The sequence below is a fragment of the Coenobita brevimanus genome, chromosome 37 (assembly GCF_032717465.1).
Source record: "Coenobita brevimanus isolate Jiangsu-jjx chromosome 37, ASM3271746v2, whole genome shotgun sequence".
Classification (NCBI taxonomy): Eukaryota; Metazoa; Arthropoda; class Malacostraca; order Decapoda; family Coenobitidae; genus Coenobita; species Coenobita brevimanus.
This window is the reverse complement of record NC_136990.1, coordinates 7956515-7963702: the sequence shown is the minus strand read 5'-3', so window position 1 is coordinate 7963702 and position 7188 is coordinate 7956515.

The following is a 7188-nucleotide window of genomic DNA, read 5'->3' as shown; positions in this document are numbered from 1 at the left end:
AAACTACCGCCTAATTAGTTTAACATCGGTGGTTTGCAAATTGCTTGAAACTATTATCAGAGACAAATTTGTCAAACACTTAGAAACAATTTTATAAAAGATTCGCAACATGGTTTTCATAATAATCGCTCTTGTCTCACGAATCTGCTGGACTTTATCAATGATATACTGAACATGTACAACGAGACTAAATTCTGTTGATGTGGTCTATCTCGATTTTCGAAAGGCTTTTGACAAAGTTCCACACAAAAGATTCCTTCAGAAACTAAAGGCACATGGTTTCAGCGGCAGTGTTCTCGGATGGGCAGAAGATTGGTTCACCGGACGAAAGCAAAGAGTTGTAATAAATGGGAAAGAGTCGGACTGGATGAACGTAACAAGTGGAGTGCTGCGGGTTCAGTGTTAGGTCCTATTCTTTTCTTAATATATGTAAATGATATTGACGAAGGACTGTGTTGTAAGATTTAATAATTTGCTGATGATACTAAAATAGGAAACAAAGCAGAAACAGCACTGCAAAGGCAGGCAATTCAGAGAGATCTTGATCAACTGTTTAATTACGCCTAAGTCTGGCAAATGTATTTAATAAATGCATAGTGCTAAACATTGGCAGTAAAAATGTAAGAGCAAGTTATAGCATGAATAATGTCCAACTTGACAGGGTAAACCATGAAAAAGACTTGGGAGTTATAACAAACGATTTGAAACCAAGCAAACAATGTACGGAAGGTGTGAAAAAAGTAAGTAAATTGATTGGATTCACAGGCAGAGCATTTGAATATAAATCAGATAATATCGTTCTCATCTTGTATAATTCCTTAGTATGCCCTCACTTGGAGTATTGCGTTCACTTTGGTCACCGTATTATAAAAAAGATATGGAAAAGCATGAAGGAGTGCAGCGAAGGATGACAAAGATGATACCTAGATTGAGAAATAAACCGTACGAGGAACGTTTAGAAGCCTTGAATCTCTTTACCCTAACAAAACGGAGGATACGAGGAGATTTAATTCAAGTATTCAAGATATTCAAAGGACATGATAACATGGCTGTCGATAAATACTTCACAGTTGATCACTCGAATTATACTAGAGGCAATGGGCATAAAATAATTGGCAAACGACTTCAGACACATGAAGCTAAGCATTTCTTCTTCAACAGAGTTGTAAATATATGGAATAAATTACCCTACAATGTAGTAAATTGTAATACAGTACAAACCTTTAAAAGTCGCCTGGATAAGTATTTGTCATCTAACCCCCAGCTTAATATGTTTGCTCCTGAATAAAACACTTGTGTATGTATAATTTTTTATTTTATTTTATTTTACTTCATTTTTTTTATAGCCTGGATCAATTTCTTAAATGCAAATATAGTATATGCACAGACTAGGATATGCACAGATAGCCCTGAGTTAACAGTCACTACTCATACTTTCGACCTGTGATGGGCTGTGGATCACTGAGGGTCCCTGTTGGTTAAGTTGCCACCATCGGGATTTTTTTAATGTACCAGGGGTCACTGCTTCTGGAGGTGACTTGTGTGCTTGTCCCGCATGAGAAAGTTCCTAGTCTCAGTGGAATGAACGGACCTGTGGCCTGATTGACTGCTGTCTACCTTAATAGCGCCATGCAAGGCTGCCGCACCATCCCTGAACATCCACTCTGTGCCCTGTGCAATTTCCACGCTGTGTCCGCAGATGCCTCGTCAACTCAACGTACCCGTACATAGTGACAAGCATTAGTTATTTATTTGATTATTCATTTTACTCAGCTACTTTCTCTTTCAGGTTATTCATACTGGTAGCTTATAGATAATGTATTAGAGAATGTAGCTTTTCCTTTTCAGTCTTTCCTATGAAAATTCCATGTCAGTTTTTCCATGCTGCATGGTGGTTTCTCTCACTTGTTCTTGCCAGTTTTAACTGGAGGGTTTGGAGGCGGGGAAGCCTTTCTTGCTTTACTATTCTTATCCTTCAGCATGTAGAGTTAGATTTCATAGTCATAGTCTACTCTGTAACAAACAGCCTCGAAAGGACCATAAGGTCTGTTGCTGTTTGGTTTCCTTTGTATTTTTTACTCCTTTGTACTTTGTAGGTGATATGAAAATCATTCCCTGCTGAGCGGGGCAGGTCAAGTAGTCACCTGAGTCAAGGATTAAGAGAGGTTAATCCCACCAGATGTAGTTACTTAGGTCAGACTTGACGTATGCACCACCCCTGATGCCTGAGTCAATGAGAATCAAACAAAAAGAATAAGTAATGGAAAACAGAATTTCTATTGGCTACCATCACAGCAGGAGTACAAAACAGGATACTAGACTGGGAGTGGGTGCGGCAGCAAATTTTAATTTACACATATGTGCTAAGTGGAGAAAAAAACGATAGTATCACGAATGTGGGAAAGTGTGTGTGTTCGGGACACTCACGCCAGTGTGGTGAAATATTCTGGGGAAATATTCCAAGTGTCCCCCCCCCCCCCGGCAAAAAACCTGGATACACCACTGTTTTCTTCACACACAAACACAAGGGACGAACTTTGCCCTTGTCCTGTGACCACGTCCCTAAATTGTTGTCAGGTTGAATCCCTTCTTTCTTGTCGTACACTCATTCCTCCGATAAGTTTGGTTTTAATTGGATAAAAACTTTTTAGGAAGACCTTAGCACTTTGATCTAACCCTGGGACCTTTATGTAGTTTTCGTTAAACAATGTCAACCCCTAGGCTGACCCTCAACACTTAAGCTAAGTTTGGTTTAAATCAAATAAATTCATTATTTTGCTCACAGACAAACAAACAACCAGATAGACTACTACAGTCCCAAACAGATAATCTTTTCATACTTAATAATCTCCATCAACATACCCATATCCCACACTAAGCCCTCTTCCTCCCATCATCCCCAGACATCACCTTTTGCTCTCCAAACCTCACCCCCACAACATCCTGGAGAGTGGTCAAAACCCTTGGCTCTGACCACCTCCCAATCATCATCTCTACCAAAACCAGAATCACCCCAGTTGGCCACAGACACACATACACTAATTATATGAGAGCCAACTGGGAGGCCTTCACAATTGCCTTTGGTTCCTTATTTCTTGCATTAAAAAAAATGAAATAGAACAACACTTTAAAACATTAAACAGTACACCCATCACAAACATCAACACCGCTGTGCACACTTGTAATACAATTATTCAAAATGCAGGCAAAAGACCCATCCCTACAGGCAACAGAAAGAGACACAACCCGAACTTCACACCAGAAATTCAAGGCCTCATCAGTCATCACGACACACTACGACAATCCCCAACACCCCATACACAAGACACCGTACAACAAATACAAGAACCCAACACTCAAATAAACAATAAAATATCAGAACAGCAAACACTAAATTGAAATAATTATCTCCAACACTTGATCACAAAAACACCAGCAAACTCTACAAAATATTAATCAGCAACACACTCTCCAACAGCAACACCACACAATCACACGCTGCCATCACAACAGCAGACACCATACCTTCAAACAAGCAACAAGCAAACACTCTCAGCAATCACTTTTCACATATCAGTAGACTGTAGCACCAGTCGAGCAGGGCAGTACTCCCAAGGTGGATGGAAAGCTGATGACAGGGAGAGCTGGAGCTCCCGTTTCATCAGCCCTCGGGACTAGGTCCCGACCATCCCCCTTTGCTGAACTTTTTCAGTGTAAGTAACACAGAGAGTAGGTCAGCATGCTCTCCAATACAAGTTTCTCTATCAACACCAAACTACATGCACAGTACACACTACACTTCCTTTTCCAAAATTAAAAAAAATTATGGCAGCACAACACGTGGTCTCGGAGTCCCCAGGAGGGGGACCATGAATATCCCCACCTTCCGCCCCTCTCCCGGTGACGACTCAAGCTGCCTGGAACCACTGTCTGACTCTCTTCTTTTTCATTTCTGCAACATTTGTGGGCTTTCCTCTAACTTTCGCTCTGTTGAGCACCTCCTCTCCTTCTCTAAACCTCACCTTCTTTTTCTAACTGAGACTCAGCTGTCTGAGGCAACTGACACCAGACTCTTTTCTGTATCCAAAGGTGGCTGTTGTGTATACTGTATATACGCAACGACTTATCTTGCTCTCGTGTTCCTGAACTTGATTCTTCTGAATTCTCTACACTCTGGGTTCGGCTTTCCTGTCATTCTCTGACTTAATATATCTGCACTGTTTACTTATCTCCTGGTTCTACTGACTATCAAAAATTCATTGACTATCTTACTTCTACGATGGAACGCATTCTATCCATTTCTCCTTTCTCTTAAATCTCCATTCTAGGAGATTTCAATGTTCACCACCACCTTTGGCTCTCCTGTCCTTTCACTGATCCACCTGGTGAACAAGCCTACACCTTTTCTATCCTTAATGACCTAGAGCAGCTTGTACAGCACCCTACCTGTATCCCTGACTGCCTTGGAGAGAGCTCCAACATACTTGACCTCTTCCTTGCAACTAATCATCTCTCTGCATTGGCTCCTCCGATCACAACCTTATCACCTTAACCTGTCCTATCGCTCCGGTATGGCCTTTGGACCCTCCAAAGAAACGTCGTCTTTGGAGCTGCGGATTGGGATGCCCTCAGGCAGTACTTCTTTGTCCCTGGAATGATTATCGCTTCTATGGTCGGGAGCCATCTGAGTGTGCCTTGCGCATTACGGAGGGTTTTCTCTAGGGTATGGAAGCATACATTCCTTTCTCATATCCTTTGACTAATGCAAGAAAGCCTTGGTTTAATCATGCTTATTCTAATGCTGTCCACAGCAAGGAGAGGGCCTATAAAAGGTATCGGAGCCAGCCCACCCCTGAATCACATCTTTTATACGTTTCTGCCTGGAATCGTGCTAAGTCTGTTCTTTGCTCTGCTAAAAATAATTTCATCCATACTAAATGCTCTCATCTCTCTAACTCGAATTCTTCCCGATCCTTCTGGCACCTTGCCAAAAACCTTTCTAACAACTTTACCTCATCATCCTTCCCTCCTCTTCTCTCTTCTGATGGCTCTGTAGCAATTTCTTCAACTGATAAAGCAGATCTCTTCACTCAGACTTTCTCCTCCAATTTCACCTTAGACAATTCTGGTGCTGTTCCTCCATCACTGCCCCCTTCAGACTTCCTCATGGCTGACATTAAAATTTCTTCAGCTGATGTATTTTCTGCCATCACTGGCCTCAATACTAATAAGGCATATGGGCCTAATGGGGTCCCTCCTGTTGTTCTCAAGAACTGTGCTTCTGTGCTTACACCCTGCCGAGGCAAACTCTTTTGCCTTTGTCTATCAACTTGTACCTTTCCTTCTTGCTGGAAATTTGCTCTCATTCAGCCAGTCCCAAAGAAGGGTGACCATTCCCAACCCTCCAACTATCGTCCAATTCCTTTAACATCCTGTATCTCAAAAGTTTTTGAGTCAATTCTTACTAGAAAAATTCTAAAGCATCTTTCATATCACAACCTTGTTTCTGATCGTCAGTATGGGTTCCGTCAGGGACGCTCCACTGGCGATCTTCTCACCTACCTTCCAGACTCCTGGTCATCCTCCTTTCGGGACTTTAGCGAAAGCTTTGCCATTGCATGTAACATCTCAAAGGCTTTCGATCGAGTCTGGCATATATCTTTAATTTCCAAACTGCCTTCTTACGGTTTCTGTCCTTCTATCTGTGCCTTCATCTCTAGCTTCCTTTCTGGTCGTTCTATAGCTGCTGTTGTAGACGGCCATCGTTCTTCTCCTAGATTTGTCAACAGTGGTGTTCCTCAGAGCTCTGCCCTATCACCAACTCTTCCTTTTATTCATCAATGACATTCTAAGCTGTACATCTAACTCTATCCACTCATATGCTGATGACTCCACCCTCACCTTTCCATTCGGTTCCCGCAGCGTCCATCTCAGCAGTTCTATCTATCTATTGCCAGACGCCTCAAGCCCGTTTGGGGTGGCCACAAACAAATCGCCTCCAAGTCGCCCTGTCCCCCGCCATTTCACTCCCCTGCTCCCAACTCACTCCCCCTTTTCTCTCATTTACCTCTCCACCCCATCCCTCCATCTCATCCTCGGCCTCCCCCTCCCTCTTTCCCCCTCCACCTCACTCACATACACTCTCTTTGTCAGTCTTTCACCCTCCATTCTCTCCACATGGCCAAACCACCTCAGTGTGTTCCTCATAACGCTTCCCATCACATCCACATTAACACCACAACGCTCCTTTATATCCTCATTCGTCAGCCTGTCTCTCCATGTGACTCCACAGGCTCCTCTTAAATAACTCATTTCCACTGCTCTTACTCTTGACTTGTGTCCTTCCAACAACGTCCAAGCTTCACTTCCGTACGTTAGAGTTGGTATCACAATACTGTCATGTAGTAACTTTTTCACTTCCATGCTCACTTCCCTGTTTCTTATCACTGCTTTCAAAGAACCAGCAACCTTTCTTCCCTGCTGTACCCTTTCAAGCACTTCACCCTCCAAACCTCCATCCTTACTCATCACACTACTCAAGTACTTAAACGTACTCACATTTCCCGATTCCTCACCATCCAACCTCGCTGTACATTCACTGACTTCACCTCTCTCAAAGATCATCACTTTACTCTTCCCTACATTCACTTTTAGATTCCGTTTCTTACACACTCTCTCAAACTCATCCACCAAGCCTTGCAGCTCCCCTTCATCTTCACTCAACAACACAGTATCATCTGCAAACAACAGTACAGGGAGTTTCCAAACACTATCCTCTCTCACCAGGGCCACTCCAACATCCACTGCCCTACCTTGTACCCCTTTTATTACCCCCATCCATGTACAGATTGAACAACCATGGAGACATGACAGCAGTTACTTCAGCAATAAAGGGATGAGGCTATGGCACACCTAATGTCTGACTTGGCTCGTATATCTGACTGGGATAAAAATAATCTGGTTGTTTTAAATGCATCAAAGACTCAGTTTTTATATCAATCAACCCGACAAAATCTTCCGCAGGTATAACCACTAATTTTTAATAATATTCAGTTTAATCCAGCATCATCCTTGAACATGCTTGGGGTTTCATTTACTCGGGACTTGGAAAGATCATATTACATCTCTTGTAAAATCTGCTTCCAAGAGATTAGATGTGCTAGGCCGTCTCCATTCCTTCTTTACACC